The 12,500-nt window shown below is 38.1% G+C and overlaps 1 long non-coding RNA gene across 2 annotated transcripts in view; it reads right to left on the minus strand.

Moving 5' to 3' along the window:
- Positions 1 to 12,500, minus strand: part of LOC136849787 (uncharacterized) — a 214,710-nt gene that overhangs the window by 22,491 nt on the left and 179,719 nt on the right. For both annotated transcript variants that reach the window (XR_010856427.1, XR_010856428.1), the window contains exon 4: positions 9,232 to 9,287. This is a non-coding gene — a long non-coding RNA (uncharacterized lncRNA). The remainder of the gene's footprint in view (positions 1 to 9,231; positions 9,288 to 12,500) is intronic.

The raw sequence follows: 12,500 nt of genomic DNA on the forward strand, positions 1-12,500 counted from the left end.
GATCTATTTCAATGATCTTACAGATTCAGCTGGCCTTTTGCCAGCACGGGCTCTTGCTCCCGAAGCAGCCCGTAAACCAGGGTACCGTAACAAGCTTCTCTATCGGCCCTACGTGCCACAAGACCGCGAGCGGAACGGGAAGAGGATTAGCTTACGAATTGCGTAAGTAATCTGCCAAACCTCAATGCCATTTACGTACGATTATCATCACACTCTAATAACTTACAAAAGACTGACAGCTTACAAATTGTTGTTACTGTCTTTAGTTTCGGATATGCTGACGAGGACCCGTCCTTTGTCTAGTGTTTGAGGAAGATATATGGGAGGGGCAGACTATAAATAACAAGTACTTTAAAACCGAATGTAAGAGGATGACCATTTTCCCTCTAAATAATCGCCGGAGTTATGCATTACTGAGGTGTTATGAGACTTCATATTTTCGGAATTTTGTAGACAATGAAACTTAAGAATACTTTTGAGCTATTTTTATTTCTCGAATGAGCTATTGGCAAGGAGCTCTGGCTATCTATGAAGTAGAGGATTTAGGGAGAGAGAGAGAGAGAGAAAGAGAGAGAGAGAGAGAGAGAGAGAGAGAGAGAGAGAGAGAGAGAAACACCCAATGGGGTTTGGGTTACCTATAAAATACAGGCCCTCCCGTTTTGATGGTATACACTCTGATGAAGCATTGCATACTTCTCTCTCTTTCTTCTTCTCTCTCTCTTCTCTTTCTCTCTCTCTTTCTCTCTCTCTCTCTCAGTCCTAGCTAGAACCCACAGTTGTCGATTAACAATCAGGTACATAATTCGTTACTTGGTTCAGGAGGCCATGGATGTCTACTGGATTTTACGGAACGCGCACCTATCTTTCCTTCTTGTCCGGTTCGAGAATGGAATGCTTGTACCTCATTCTCAGTCTGAGAGAGAGAGAGAGAGAGAGAGAGAGAGAGAGAGAGAGAGAGAGAGAGAGAGAGAGAGAGAGAGAGAGCTGTTAATATTAACTATGTTTTTGGAAACGATCACGGAAAACATATTGCAACAAATCACTAGACAACTGCTGTTTATCATGAGGTATTTTTAGACAATTTCTCTTCTCAATCCACCTAGTCAGGATTTTCGATAAAATGGATACAGAACGTAAAAAAGTTGGAACGTTTTTTATGAGGAGGTAACTTAAAAAAAAAAAAAGTTGAATGGCATAAAATGAATGAGTAAACATGAATAATAAAGATGTTGCAAAAAGTTGATATCATAGAGAATCTGTTCGAGAACAGAATAGAATTTAGGCCAAAGGCCAAGCGCTGGAACCTATGAGGTCATTCAGCGCTGAAACGGAAATTGACCGTATAGAGGTTTGAAAGGTGTAACAGAAGGAAAACCAGGCAGATGCACTGTGATTCAATTGTTAGGAGAGGGTGGGAGGTAAGGCGGAAGAAAGAGAATATGAAAGGAGGTACAGTAAGAAGAACGAAAGGGGTTGCAGCTAGGGGGCCGTAGGGAGGCTGCAAAGAACCTTAAGTAATGCCTACAGTGCACGGCAAGAGGTGCACTGACGCCACTACCCCACTACGGGAGGAGTCTGTTTGAGGAATAATGAGAGCGCTGTTACTGCTGTGCTGGGAAGAAGCGACGGTGACAAAGCGGAAGAAGCTGCATTAGACTCATCTTTGAAATACGGCTAACACCACACGAACTGAGAAGGTGACAGGCATGGGCTTCCTTATTTTAAAATAAATGACCACATACAAAAGCGACAAAGTAATCCAAAGGTAAATGATACGACAACAGGCGGTAGACTAACACAAGAGACGAGTTCCTCGTTGGACAGGTCGGTATAGTTCTCGGATAGCACACTGCTGGCCCCGCGTTCGAATCTCTGGCCGGCTAATGAAGAATTAGAGGAATTTATTTCTGGTGATAGAAATTCATTTCTTAGTATAATGTGGTTCGGATTCCACAATAAGCTGTACGTCCCGTTGCTAGGTAACCAATTGGTTCTTAGCCACGTAAAATAAATCTAATCCTTCGGGCCAGCCTCTCTAGGAGAGCTGTTAATCAGCTCAGTGGCCTGGTTAAACTAAGGTATACTTAACTTTAACACAAGAGACGAAAACATTCTTCATACCAACGCAAGGTTCGTCGAGTTAAAGGGCACGAAATGATAGCACTAAAGGGCTTTTAAAATGTGAAAATCTAAACGTCATTGAAAAAATGCATTACATTTCTAGCCACATAATCACAATCTGCACATCCATAACATATTTCACCATTACCTAATCATCTTTACTATAAAACCATAAAAGAATTTTAAAGTAATAATTTTGAATCAAGTCCAAATTACGACTTGTCTTTAACTTTACAAATAGCAACCTCCGACAAAAATGAAGTGAACCCTTGAATACAGAACAGCTTAAAATGATCAATAATACAAATAGTACAACAAACGACCTCTATAGGACCCAGAGAACAACAAGGAAATTTCCGATTTAATAAAAGAAACAATCACTCAATTATGATGGCCACCAGTTCGTGAGTTAACATACTGTGTGCTTACATGCGCATGCGCGTATTGTCATAAGAGGCGATAAAAAAAAAACAGATCTAGGTACGATTTAATATAGACAATAGATCATTAACCCTCTCCTTCTTAAAAGGATAAAAAACAGATCTAGGTACGATTTAATATAGACATAATAGATCGTTAACCCTCTCCTTCTTAAAAGGAGAGAAAGGGCAGGAAAAAATATATAAATACTGCCACCCCTAAGACACAAAAGGAACACTGACTCAAGTTCACGCTGAGGCTTCGAGTGTCAAGTTAACCACTTCAGAGTCAGACTGCTGGCAGCCACGTTTGTTAAACAACAAAAACAGCGTTGTTACTACTACTACTACTAACAATAATGATGATGATGAAGAATACTACTACTACTACTACTACTACTACTAATAATAATAATAATAATAATAATAATAATAATAATAATAATAATGAAGACGAAGATGATGAAGAAACTAAATTTCCTAATATCTTTGTATCCAAAACCTTATTACGAGTGTACGCCATGGACAGTATCTCCTAAAGAGAGCAAACAAGTGAATGAACTAAGAAGTAATCCAGTACGTGAATCGTACTGAGCTGCTGCCTAAACATTGCAGAGTTGTTTGAATATCTGCTAATCTTACACTTAAAGAAACTGATTCTATTTACAGAGAATTAAATATCACACTTTAATAAACGATCGGTCTATGTCAAGAGTAATAATGGTCTCAAGGTTTCATGTCTAAGCCCTAAATAAGATGTGTGTCAAATGCATCAACATAAAATAAATAATTAATTTAAGAAAGTATGCAAGCTAATCATCAAAAATAGTCGTAAACCTAAAACTGAGACTTTCCAGATAACACTTCTTCACACGAAAGAAGGAATTTCTTTCCAGAGACGAAAAGCTCGGATTCCTACCACCTGTATTGACTAGCTCGTTTTACATTCAAATGGAGGAGGAGGAGGAGGAGGAGGAGGAGGAGGAGGAGGAGGAGGAGGAGAACAACTGAGAGAGAGACTCTCTTAAGTCTGTGTGTGAGCGCGCAAGTGCGCTTGTGCGTGATTGTGTGCGTGCAGGTTATAGATCATGTATATTTGAAACTATTTACGCTACTGATATAATCGTGCAACTGATAATGTGGAAGAGAAAATGACATAAAAGTTCAAGTGCTCGTGAGAGCATCATTAGACCTACTCTTCTCAGGAGCTTGCAAGTGCATCATTAGACCTACCCCTCTTGGGAGTTTGCAAGTACTTGCATATATCTTTGTAGTAAGAAGCCGCAACAGCGTTTCGTTAGTACGTGCGTACTATTGTGTGCAAGTGTGTGTGTGTGTGTGTGTGTGTGTGTGTGTGTGTGTGTGTGTGTGTGTGCAGGGTGTGGTGTCGGATATCTTCAGCCCATTCATTTCACACGGGTCTGAAACCTGAGTCGCCCCGCGCCGTGAAACTCGACGACATCGTGGGGTCGGGGGGGTTAGGGTTAGGGGGGAAATAGAAGGGGGGGAGAGAGAAGAGAGAGAGAGAAGAGAGAGAGAGAGAGAGAGAGACACTTGGTATAGGGAGAGAGAGATTAGAAAAGAAGCAAATAAAGGCGAGAGAGAGAGAGAGACAGAGAGAGACTTGGTATAGAGAGAAGCAAATAAAGGCGAGAGAGAGAGAGAGGCAGAGAGAGACTTGGTATAGAGAGAAGCAAATAAAGGCGAGAGAGAGAGAGAGACAGAGAGAGACTTGGTATAGAGAGAGAGATTAGAAAGGAAGCAAATAAAGGCAAGAGAGAGAGAGAGAGAGAGAGAGAGAGAGAGAGAGAGAGAGAGAGAGAGAGAGAGAGAGAGAGATTTGGTACAGGGAAGCAGAGATTAGAAAGGAAGCAAATAAGAGAGAGAGAGAGAGAGAGAGAGAGAGAGAGAGAGAGAGAGAGAGAGAGATCAGGAGGTAAGCAAAAAAGGTCATACAAAGTACTTTGATTTCACTACGATACTACAAAGAAGCTCCTGGAATTAAAAAAAAAAAACTAAATATACAGTTTTAACAATGCTTTCCTTTAAAGCAGGTGTATTTTCTATTGCAACCTAGACGGGACGCGATGTCCCAGGGAGGAAAAAAGGAATACTAGGGATTCTTTCCGAAGAAAGCGATCGCATGGCCTCTCGAAGGATATAAGATTACAGGAATTGGGGTAAAAAGATGCAGAGGAGAATTCCGAGAAGCTTGGTTGTAGTGGGACAACAATGAACGCACAGCAAACTGATAGCTGTTCCATGAAGTATATATATATATATATATATATATATATATATATATATATATATATATATATATATATATATATATATATATATATATATATATATATATATATATGAAAAACTGGTCATCCTTTGGGTGACAAGAGTTTGCCTCTGGGAGAGAAACTTCTTTTCTTTACTCATACGGAGCTGCAGCAGAGAGAGAGAGAGAGAGAGAGAGAGAGAGAGAGAGAGAGAGAGAGAGAGAGAGAGAGAGAGAGAGAGAGAGACGAATTAAGGCACCTTGTGGCAGAGAGACGATCTTGGGACGATCCAGTTTGCTAGTAAAGAGCGAGGTCATCGGGAATGGAGACAAGATCTACCGTTTTCTAAATGTGAGAAAAATATTCGACAAAGCGATGGGAATGGTCAATACAGATACTTATCGAATGGGATAAATAAAAAATAAGTTCCAACGTCTTCAATATGATCATGGCATGGATAAAAAATAAGTTGCAACTCCTGCGTAAAACTTAAAAAAAAAAAAACTCTTACGCAGTAGTTTAAACCACTTCAGCCACTTGATTTTTAGTTTTCTGTAAAAGAAAACTATTGTTCCGGCTTTGTCTGTCCGTCCGCCCTCAGATCTTAAAAATTACTGAGGCTAGAGGGCTGCAAATTGGAATGTTGATTATCCACCCTCCAATCATCAAACATACCAAATTGCAGCCCCCTACCCTCAATAGTTTTTATTTTATTTAAGGTTAAATTTAGCCAAAATCGTGCATCTGGCAACTATATAGGACATGCCACCACCGGGCCGTGATTAAAGATTCATGGGCCGCGGCTCATACAGCATTATACCGAGACCACCGAAAGATAGATCTGTTTTCAGTGGTCTTGATTATACACTGTACAGAAAACTCGATTGCGCCGGCGCATTTTTTACTTGTTAAAAGTGATCCGAAAACCATATTTCCACCACACAAGATAGTGAAAAAAAAAATCACGAGTGAGTAGAAACGAAGCAAAAGAGATTATTCTGAGGAGGCACGGAATTCGAGCAAGTTACGGAAGTCTTAACCAAATATATTCTCAAGATCATCTGGGTCCTAAAGAATGTAGGAAATAAGAATATGGACGTATGAAATATCGAACAAAAAACGAACAAATAAAAAATGCGCCGAAATTTCTTCGGCGCAATCGAGTTTTCTGTACAGCCGCTACAGCGTATAATCAAGGCCACCGAAAACAGATCTATCTCTCGGTGGTCTCGGTATCAGCCTGTATGAGCCGCGACCCATTAAACTTTAACCACGGCATGGTGGTGGCCTATCCTATATCGTTGCCAGAAGCACGATTATGGCTAACTTTAACCTTAAATAAAATCAAAACTACTGAGGCTATAGGGCTGCAATTTTGTATGTTTCATGATTGGAGGGTGGATTATCAACATGCCAATTTGCAGCCCTCTAGCCTCAGTAGTTTTTAAGATCTGAGGGCGGACAGAAAAAGTGCGTATATACGGACAGACAAAGCCGGCACAATAGCTTTCTTTTCAGAAAACTAAAACTAGAACAGAAAATTAGTGAAGCGCACTGATTACGAACGGCAAACCTATCTCAGTTTCTTACACCTGCCCTTCACATACTCCAAAACATTTTTAAATTTCCATTGAAATTGTTATTTTTACTAAACTTGAATCATAACGTTTGTTACGGGACACCTGCCGTCACTTATAAATAAGCTGATAAGTCACGGGCATTTGAAAGTTCCAGAGAAGGCTGAGCCAACACACGCCATACGTGACGCCTGAACAAGAGCAAGGTAGAGAACAAACTGAAAATCTATTTTTTTTTCTAAGTGCGTTTCCAGCTTTCTAAAATTTCGGTTAACAGAAACTTCCTGAAAGGACTAGCAAAGTCGACATTGTTTTATATTACGATTTTTGTGTTCATTAATATGGCATTCCCTTAATGTCATTAGTTTTGATACAATGCCACAAGTAAACATTGTTGAAATGCGTAGGATCATACGAAAACACTGTTCAAGCACTTACCAAGAAAAGTCAATTCATTATAAAATTAACTTTTAAAGTTGATAAAATCTAAACTGGACCAAAGTATCAACGTTATCTTGAGTCGCCTTTTAATTGACATGAAACAATTGTTTTGTTTCTAGGGCATTTTCAAAACTTGCGGAACTCGGTAAGCAAATCTGTACTGAGTGAGCAACTACCCGACTGTCGAGGCCTCAACTGCTAGTTTTTACAAGGCGAATTTTAGCACTGGGAGCTAGGTCTTGTTAACCCAAGACACTGAAGAATATTCATCATGGAAAGAATAATCAAGTGATAGGAACAGCCTTTCCAATACTAGCTCTACTACATATAATATTCAAGGTTACAAATATGTCTTATGTAAATGTATGGAAAACAGGTTCCGGAAAAGCAAGAATCCTGGGATGTTCGGCACTCATATCTGTATAACTAAGTTTACATTTGTGGAGAATTATTCACCAAAACTTAAAATCATCTAGAAAAAGTGTCAAAGACAATATTATGGACGTAGGCCTACAATCATTCCTACAATATACTGCCCTAAAATGGAAGACTGCAGTATCTGCAAAAATACAAAACCGAGAAAAATGGTAGATATTTCAGTTTTCCCTTGCCTTACTACTGATTTTGCCGATATTGCAAATGGAACCCCCTAAATACTCGTGGAAAGCATTGAAGAATCATTCAGAAACTGCACTAACTTGTGTATTTTGTGTTTCACGAGCCCAGTAGGTGGCATATCTCAATTTCGAAAATTTTGCAGATACTGCAGTTTTCCATTTCATGGCAGTATACTGTACTGCTGACAGAGGTTATGAGTAGCAGCTCCAGTTCTTCTTTCAAAACAAAGGAGGATACAGTATTCCGTAAGAGAGCTCCAAGTAAAAAATTATCAAATTAGAAAAGAACAAGCGAACTGGAACTGCACTTGGATGGTTTTCTAATGATACTGTAAGGATGCTTCAAGGGAAAAGTAAAATCACTGCCAAAGTCATATCCTGTTTTCGTCAAGATTTTTGATATCCCATTAATCTAAGATATTCAATTCAAATCCTAAAGTCAAATACCCACAACCTGAAACCTGACACTACCTCAGACACGCTGTTCAAAAAAAAAAAAAAAAAAAAAACAAGAGCCCGTGTAGCCACAGAACAGCCTGATCGGCATTGTTCAACATAACTCGACAAAATGTTCAACAGGACCTTCAGGTCCTTGAATATGACTTGACATGTAAGATGGCCAACCTGCAGACTCACACTTAATTGAGTGACAACCATTACCTGCCCACGTTATCTACAGATCTTGAGAAAAACCAAGAATTATGAACAAAAGAGGAAAGTTATGGCCCAGTATTAGAAAAAAAGGACAATTTTTGTTAGCTAAAACTGTAATACACTCAACAAAATAAGTTACTTTTTGTAGATTGTATATTTAATCTCAAAACATAAATATGATAAAGATTATATGAGGTAAGCTGTGTGTGATCTACCAAGTGTGAATCTTATTTCACTAAAGCTCATTACGCTAGATACTGCATTTGTTTTTTTATTACCAACAAATGCACCTGAATGTTTCCTTTCCGGACTAGTCATGCGACACCATGAGTACCTACCTTTAGGTTCCAATAATAGTTCTTTTCTCTCTGTTCCTTCCTTGATATGATAGGTTTATCGTCTAGCCCCTGTATGAACCAGGATTGAGTCTTACGTAATACGGTAAAGAATAAAACTGAAAATATTTCAAGTTTACCGCCTAGCCTCTGTATGACTGAGGATAGGTCGAGTCTTACCCCATGCGGTAAAGAACAAAACTGAGAATATCTTGGAACACCGAAAGAGGGTCGCAAAAACAGAAATTCTTCTACCAAATTTAGTCCAATACCGATTCAGCTCCGCATGGCGGTAGTGCCGTCCGTGCACCTCACGAGGTGCACTGTGGGTTTTACTAAAGGTTCTTTGCAGCCTCCCCTCGGCCCCTAGATGCAACCCCTTTCATTCCTTTAACTGTACCTCCATACATATTATCAATCTTCCATCTTGCTATATATCCACCCTCTCCTAACAATCATTTCATAGTCCAACTGCGAGGTTCACCTCCTGTTACCACTTCCAAACCTACCTACTCCCAATTTCCTTTCCAGCGCTGAATGACCTCATAGGTCCCAGTGCCTGGCCTTTGGCCTAAACTCTATATTCCATTCCATTCCAATGCCGATTCAGCGGGAATGGCTGAGCAAAGAAATGGATTAAGCAAAGTTTTTTCTTACACATGAATAAACTTTACTAAACAGTATGTACAAATTTAAAAAAAAAAAGACCACCTCGGCAAACAGCATACATTTTAACAGGAGTTAAAGCTAACTAGCTACAAGTCAATAATATAGGTCAACCAAATGCAGCTTACCTGAATGAGTTGCTAATCTTCTCACCTGTGTTCGCTCTTGGAAGCCATACAGCCAACTGTCAAAGCAAAACATTTTTTTAGCAGTTATTCCTTCAGAGAGAGAGGGCAGAGAGAGAGAGAGAGAGAGAGAGAGAGAGAGAGAGAGAGAGAAGAAGAAGAAGAAAGCAGCAATTATTTCTGTATTGTGAGAGAGATAAATGAGTTCTTGAGCAGCAATTATTTCTGTATTATTAGAGAGATAAATGAGTTCCTGAGCAGCAGTTATTTCTGCATTATTAGAGACAAATGAGTTCTTGAGCAGCAATCATTTCTGCATTATTAGACAGATAAATGAGTTCTTGAGCAACAATTATTTCTGTATCATTAGAGAGATAAATGAGTTCCTGAGCAGCCGTTATTTCTGCATTATTAGAGACAAATGAGTTCTTGAGCAGCAATCATTTCTGCATTATTAGACAGATAAATGAGTTCTTGAGCAACAATTATTTCTGTATTATTAGAGAGATAAATGCGTTCTTGAGCAACAATTATTTCTGTATTATTAGAGAGATAAATGAGTTCCCGAGCTATTTATTATACATTTGTACAAATTCCATTTGACCACAAGGCAACATAAAAAAACAAGTAAAAAATGCGCCGAGGTTTCTTCGGCGCAATCGAGTTTTCTGTACAGCGTATAATGCTGTATGAAACTTTCAGCCACGGCCCATGAAACTCTTAGCCGCGACCCATGAAACTCAGCCACGGTCCGGTGGTGGCTTCAGTCACGGCAATTTACGTTTCATGATTGGAGGGTGCATGATCAACATACCAGTTTGCAGCCCTCTGGCCTCGGTAGTTTTTAAGATCTGAGGGCGGACAGAAAAAGTGCGGACGGACAGACAAAGCCGTCACAATAGTTTCCTTTTAAAGAACACTAAAAACCCATGTTTTTAAAGGGCATATCACGAACTACTTTGCTCGAGTACAAGATCAAATTGATTTGTTTAAAAAGGAATAAACGTTTAAGAAGAAACAAAGATCAAAGTATCAAACGCAGCACACAGACGTAGCATACAGGATATCAAACAGTTTATACACATGCACCCAATTAAACAAAACGTAAGAGTTCACGGTTAAATCATAAAAGCAGCGCGCATTTTTACCACGTCATTGGGCCAACATTCCTTAGTGATGGTTACTGTCCCGAGGATGATCTTCTATACTAGTTTTAGTTTTCTGTAAAAGAAAACTACTCAGATGGCTTTCTACCGAGATGGCTTTGTCTGTCCGTCCGCACTTTTTCTGTCAGCCCTCAGATCTTAAAAACTACTGAGGCTAGACTGCTGCAAATTGATATGTTGATCATCCACCCTCCAATCATCAAACATACCAAACTGCAGCCCTCTAGCCTCTTTAGTTTTTATTTTATTTAAGGTTAAAGTTAGCCATGATCGAGCGTCTGGCACCGCTATGATATCAGCAACACAGGCCACCACCGGATCGTGGCTGAAAGTTTCATGTGCCACGACTGTGAGGTTCACGGGCTGTGGCCGAGAGTTTCATACAGCATTATATGCTGTACAGAAAACTCGATGGCGCCGGAGAAACTTCGGCGCATTGTTTATTTGTTTGTATTTGTCAAGATTATTCCCTAAGACTTTCAATGATCTAATAGCCCTTGGGAATCTCCTGCGGTATATTTTTCATTAATTATAATTTATTCTGCATAAACCAATTCATTAAAAATATATTTTCCGTCAGAATTAATTTTCAAGTCAACAATATTGTACAATGCATGATATCAGATTACACCAATCTTGACTCTTGGGTGACTTTCCCTTACTTTCAGTTTTATGAATAAATTAATTCTTAACTTTCTCTGCTTATTTTCTACTACACATGGACATCATCTTCCCATAAAGCTTGAGTGTCAAAACAATGACTATTCTTAACAAATATAAAAATTTGCCAATTTATTACATACCGAATCCTGGGTCTCTACTATAATGGTTCACTACCCTTCAGATTTAGAATACATTGATCTGCATAGGTTTTCACTCTTTTAACTACATAAAAAAACTGTCCTTGCTTTCAGTAAAAAGCAAACTGCTTTCGACATGTGCACAGTAAAATTAATAAAAAAAAAAATTTTCTACAACTGAATTGCATTGAATACAGAATTTAGGCCAAAGACCAAGCACTGGGACCTATGAGGTCATTCAGCGCTGAAACGGAAACTGACAGTAAAAGGTTTGAAAGGTGTAACAGGAGGAAAACCTCGCAGTTGCACTGCGAATCAGTTGTTAGGAGAGGGTGGAGAGTAAGATGGAAGAATGAGAATATGAAAGGAGGGACAGTAAAAGGAACGAAAGGGGTTGCAGCTAGGGGAATTAGGTTTTATAGATAAAATATCCCAAACGAAAGTTATTGTGGACTCAGTTACTCGCCCGTTCAATCTTAAATACTATCTTCAGAAAGTGGCACGTCATTATAATACTAACATCTATTAAACAAAGTAATGTCCATAATTTCGCCAGTAACAGTTTCCAAACAAAGTATCAGTTTAGTTTATTGTGTTTCAAATTCCTGAAAGTTTTGAGTTTATATTCTACACGAAGCGAGTACACGTATTTTGCAACCACTAATAACTATTCACTGGCAAAGTAAATACCTGGATGGATTTTTGTCCTAGCTTTTATGTCTATTATGTTTGTGTAAACTAATGAATATTTTACTATTGGATATTATGTGTATTACATTCCCATTTTGATAATTAAACTTATTACGTGTACACACACAATTATAAATAAATAAATATATATATGTATGTATATGTATGTATATATATATATATATATATATATATATATATATATATATATATATATATATATATATATATATATATATATAGTATATATATATATATATATATATATATAATATATATATATATATATATATATAGGTTGATTCCACAAATGTAAATTTACTATTGAGTATATATCAAGCAATGATACGTTAATTTGCATTGCATTATTTGTCTAGGCGATTGTGCGTTCACCTTAATATTAGTGTTAATGAGAACGCACAAATGCCTAGACACATAATGCAATGCAAATTAACGTACCACTGCTCTGATATATAACTTGATAGTAAACTTACATTTGTGGAATCAACCCCTATATATACAGTATTATTTAATAATAGGTATATATATATTATATATATATATATATATATATATATATATATATATATATATATATATATATATATAAATTATA

The sequence above is a fragment of the Macrobrachium rosenbergii genome, chromosome 21, assembly GCF_040412425.1.
Source record: "Macrobrachium rosenbergii isolate ZJJX-2024 chromosome 21, ASM4041242v1, whole genome shotgun sequence".
Lineage (NCBI taxonomy): Eukaryota > Metazoa > Arthropoda > Malacostraca > Decapoda > Palaemonidae > Macrobrachium > Macrobrachium rosenbergii.